At 29.5% G+C, this 5,639-nt stretch overlaps 1 long non-coding RNA gene across 1 annotated transcript; it reads right to left on the bottom strand.

Moving 5' to 3' along the window:
- Positions 1 to 2,873: 2,873 nt before the first annotated feature.
- Positions 2,874 to 4,777, bottom strand: LOC145108115 (uncharacterized). Its single transcript, XR_013708073.1, has 3 exons — positions 4,478 to 4,777; positions 3,229 to 3,303; positions 2,874 to 3,022 (listed from the first exon to the last, which is right to left on the bottom strand). It is a non-coding gene; the product is annotated as an uncharacterized LOC145108115 (long non-coding RNA).
- Between the last annotated feature and the right edge of the window lie 862 nt (positions 4,778 to 5,639).

The raw sequence follows: 5,639 nt of genomic DNA, 5'->3' as shown, positions 1-5,639 counted from the left end.
GCACCGCACACATGTGCACTATAAATAGAGGTGCTCACTTTCTGAATGTTCACACCCAAAAATCTCTCTCTTTCTCTGGATCAATCCCGGAAGTTCTCCGAATAGCGCGAAGCTTCAGGTTCAGTAGCAAGGATACTTCAGATCACGCTACTAGAGTGAGTTCACAGCCCCATTTTTACTATTTTAAAAGTTTTACGAGGGGTGGGGGTGGGGGGAGGGAGGGAATACATGCTTATCAAACTGCTTTATAAAAACATATTTATATATTTATATTTGAAAGTCATATAAACCATGAAACCTCAGGATAATGTATTTATAACTACTATACCTAGTTGTAAGGTATGATATTATGCGTAAGAGTTATAATGTCTGATGGTTTAGGAAGAGATATTATCTAAAGGTTATAATGACCAATTTTCAAGGATAACATAGTGCCTAGAAGTAATGTCGGTCAATCGTAGGGATATGCAATGTACGAAGTCGTTACTCTGCCCAAGTATCATGTTTTTAAATTAACCATAATTAGGATGTATATATATATATATATATATATATATATATATATATATATATATATATATATATATATATTTAATATTAATTATATGTATATTAAATGCTATCCATACTTATAATTCATTTTTATGGAAACTAATTAAATTCTTCATTAATGTCAACAATAATATTCTTTCGGAATGAATTCATATCTAGAAGAATGAGTGTGTCTTCCAGCAGAATGAGAGTGTATTCTAGTAGAATACACTCTCGTTCTTCATATTCCATGCAACTTTATTGTATTTTAAGTGAGTGAGTCCTGAAACAAAATACGAACTCATATATAAAAACCTAGATGCGAATTTATTCTGAAATAATATTATTGCTGACATTAATGACGGATTTAATTAGTTTCCATAAAAAGTGAATTATAATTATGGATATCATTTAATATACATATAATTATGGAAATCATTTAATATATATATATATATATATATATATATATATATATATATATATAAGATATTTATGAGATATAAAAATTATAATTATCAAATATAAAGTAAAAGAATTATATTGTGATAGTTATAGGAAATTACTAAGTAAGAAAGTTAAAAGATAAAAGACTTAAGATTAATGTGTTAGTGGGCTTTTGTTATTCATCCTTAGCCTGATTAGACGTTAATCTTGTGAAAGCCAGAAAAACTATTTATAGATCTATACGGGGTTTGACACCCCCACCTGCGATTACTAGCTACAATCCCGACATGATAACTTTCTTTATTATATAAGTTGCATTCGACGATGAAACGTCGTGCAGGGGAAATTATTAGTATACAACGTCGATTATGAGGGCTCCTGGTAATACATACCGACAACCTTAGAGATCCAACTACATGGAGGGAGACCTTCGAGTAATTAATAAAATAAATTAGGATTAGTAAAATATCCTAAGATATAAAGATAATAAGATATGATTGATAAAATATCCTATAAAGATAATAAGTTAGGATTGGTTAAATATCTTATAATGATAGTAATTTATGATTGGTAAAATATCTTAAAAAGATATTAAGTAGGATTGGTAAAATATCTTATAAGTATGGTAAGTACAAGTGGTAAAATATCCTATAAGCATAGTAAGTTAGGATTGGTAAAATATCTCATAAAGTTAGTAAGTTAGAACTCATAAAAAATCTTAGAAATATATTTTAAATTAGAAAAAGAATATAGAACCATAAAATTTAAAGGTATTCGAAAACCTATAAGATTCAAGATACAATGAATTTTAGAAGATACAATATAGTAAAACCTAGGAAACAAGGAATATAAGAAGGATGATCTTAATCATTCCTAAAATGTTTTCAAAAGTGTTTACTTAACGTTTATTTAAACTTGTGAACTCACCAAAATCAAGTTGACTTTTTCAAACCGCATGCATTTCTTGGATGGAGTAAGAATCAACGCAAGAAAGGACAATCAGCTTGAAGATAGATATGTTTCAAATATTCCTTGTAATAGACATCATTGATTTATAAAAAAAGGTAGTTATACTTTATAATCTGTAATTTGGGTAATCTATGTAACAACCGTCACCACTTGGTGTTTCTGCTGACGGCCAGGAGGAGGTGTGACAAAATCATTGAAAAATGTTTTGAAAAAAAAAATAACACTAAAAAATAAAATGGGAAGGTTAATACTTGAATGGAGAAAAGATGATGATTTCACGGGATATGATTGCATGATATCCAGATTTGTTTAAATTTTGAATATACAAGATCTAATTATTTTATTGTTAGTAAATACAATTCAAATAATATGGGTTAGTTTTTTTTGGATAGAAACGATGTGAATGGAGGAAATTAAGTTTGATTTATATAATCGTGGGACATATATTATCATTTAGTCAATTCTGGATTTTAATTTTAATAAAAGTAAAAAAAGCAGAAATCAACTAAAAAATAAAAAATAAAAAATAAAAAATAAAAAATATCTAAAAAAAAATTACATATGACAAATGTATGAAAAACATGACATGTGAGATGAAAATTAGGTTAGATTGGTCAAATTATGAAATTGTTTTGTGCTTTGTACTTTTTGAATGGTCTTTAACACAAAAAATCTTAACAATTTTTTAAAAAAAATTCTCTATCAAATAACTCATATATTGCAAAATAAATATATATGTATTGTTTTTTATATTTTTTAAATAACTTAAGTTTTAGCTTAATACTAGGGAAGAATCCCGCATTGCAGGTGTTGGAGTTGCGGGGGTTGGAGGGTATTTCATAGTCATTTATTTAAAAACAGGAAATAGTAACAAACTTTACAATGGTTTACTTTTCTTACCAAGTTTGTAGCAAAAGTCAGGACAACTTAATAAACATTTTACACAACACCTGATAAACATTTTAGACGACACCAGTTACATGAATAAGATCAAAAATATTTAAAATTATCTCTGTTTAACAATAGAACCTTCAAACTTGATAAACAATTTTTTTAGTTCTTGTCACATGATAACCTGCAGAAAGCAGGAAACCAAATAAGTTCTCTAAAAAAGAATTAAACAAATTCAACAATATCCACTTTAAAGCATTGTACTTTTAAAAAGTCCTAACATTATTAACATTATGGTATCGTATCTTAAAAAATCATTACACATTCATTATTCGGATATATATTGTGCACATAATCATATAGTAAAAAAATTAAGGAATCAAATGGTACCTCTTAAACTTAAAGCTCTTTTTATAAGAGCTTGGAACCTTAACCTTTATACCTCCTAAGCTATAGTGTGATAACCTGTCAAAAATTTGGCACTAAATCAAAAGGAAAATTATCATATGTAATTATATTTCTCTTAGACATTTCATCAAGCACCATTAGGGCACCCCCTAAATCCACATATTTAGCATTAATGGTTACAGAAGAATCCAGACCACCATAAAGAATGCCATGTTTATATGGATTCCTTTACATGCATATTACCATGTTGCCTACCTGAACAATCATATTAAAAATTTGCTATTCGAAAGAAATTAAAATTAGCATATTTTTTAAACAAAAAAATTTAATTACTCTTGAATGTAAAACATTTGGATAAATATTTGTGGGTAACCTGCAATTACAAATCTGACAAATGCAAACACACACACACACAAAAGAAAAAAAAAACTCAAGAAAGTAGATGCAATCACTTTGTTAGCAACCTCGCCAATAAATAACAACGTATTTTTTTTAATTCTTTTACCAACAATCTTATCCTGCAATACAACAATCGTACACGACACAGATGTTATATTTGATAATAGTTTATAAATTTGATGTAATTCTGTTAGTTGAATATACTGAGTGTTTATGTCATAAATTTCATGATTTTGTTCTTATTAGTCACTTGTTAAACAACTTCTTACTCGGATCATATTAGTTTGATTATAATTCGAAGTAAATAATTAGCTTCCGATTAAGAAATATAAACTAAAGCTTAAAGGATAAACCATTTATTATGGAACATTAGAATGTGGAAGTTTCAAACAAATGGTTAAAGTTTGATACAAATGATCTAAAAGCCTGAGTTTAAATCTAATGCCAATAGTCAAACGAATTTGGTGAACTATGAAGTTCATCGGATTCGGCATCCGGTTTGGATCTGATAAAAATGAGTTTCATATTAAAGTTATATTGAGCTAGAAATCTATAAATCTAGATCAAAAGTTTGAATCAAGAACTTTAACCCTAAAAGTAACTTCGATTTCAATAAACAAAAGAATTAAGCACTAAGCATCTGCAGGTGTGCTTGTGCTTGTGCACAATCATCATTAAGCACACCATTTTTAATAAACCGTGTGCTTAGATGGCCACCATAAGTCCAGAACCGACAGTGGTGACGTCAGATTCCGGTGACCATATTTAAGAATAATAGAAGAAGGGAAAGGAAGAATGTGAAGTGATGGTGGTTGGTTGGTTATTTACTCACCGGAACAGCAAGCTCGGCCGATAGTGCGGAGGCGGTATCACTATTGCTGTCGCAGAAGATGGGGTCGGAGACCTCGGAGTTGACTAAGGGAATTTCAAATATAGCTTATTGTCACCATTTCTCAAAAAGTTGTTCCATCCACCAATGGCGTCTTCAAGAACAATTACAGAACATCCACCAAAAATGACAACATCAATAAACTATAATCGAGCATTGCATCATGTAGTATTTCCGTTAAATTGCACTCGAACCTTTTAGGGAACTACATGTATTGTATAGATACCCTAGAAGGATTCTAAATTTAACTTGAATCGAATGTGTAATTAAGTTTCGCAATTAGTATGGTGGGATATTAACCTGGAAGTAATGCCACTAGGATACAAGAATCGGACCTCCGTGATAGGAAAGAAGGAGAGAAACGAATCTGATTGGAAGCGGGGGAGGTGGAAGAGGGGACATACACGTGTCGAGGACAATAATCCTCCAGCCATTGACCATATAAGACCAAAATGTATAAAAAATCACAAAAGGAAAAAAATTAAAGAAAACCCAAGAAAAAAGAAAAAAAAATCAGAAAATCAACCAATCACATAAAACTCCTGTTCACCAAGAAGTTGTGAATTAGTAGGTATATAAATTATACATTGAAACCACATAATTGTGTATATAATAATCATAATTTTGGTTATATGTTTAAAAAAATCTAAATTTATCGTTTTTAATTAATTTGTCTTAATTAATAAATTTTTATCTAAGTGTATAAATATATAATTAAATAATATTTAATTAAGTTTTAAATAAGTTTTAGTTTAATTTTGTAAACTAAAATTTGAACAACAGGATCTGTGAGGGGTAAAATATCAAAAATCACCATGACTTCCAGAGCAGTTTAGAGACGTCAGGGGAGAAACTCAAAACGTGGGCCATTAATCACCAATAACATATTAATATAAATTTATTTTCCTCATATAATATTCGAATGGCTATTTTGTACAGAGGTGACCACTATCGACCCTGTAACTGTAACTGAACCAATCCGAAAATAAACGGGTTTAATTTGTGATTTTTGACCCACCGATCCGCCAACCAGCTTATTTTATGCGTTATGTTGGGTTACTTTGGGTTCGCGGGTCAACCTATATATATATATATATATATATAT

This window comes from Lactuca virosa, chromosome 1 (genome assembly GCF_052849685.1).
Source record: "Lactuca virosa cultivar CGN04683 chromosome 1, Lactuca_virosa_CGN04683_v6, whole genome shotgun sequence".
Lineage (NCBI taxonomy): Eukaryota > Viridiplantae > Streptophyta > Magnoliopsida > Asterales > Asteraceae > Lactuca > Lactuca virosa.
Note: the sequence above shows the minus strand (reverse complement) of the source record. Positions and strands in the feature narration are given on the sequence as shown.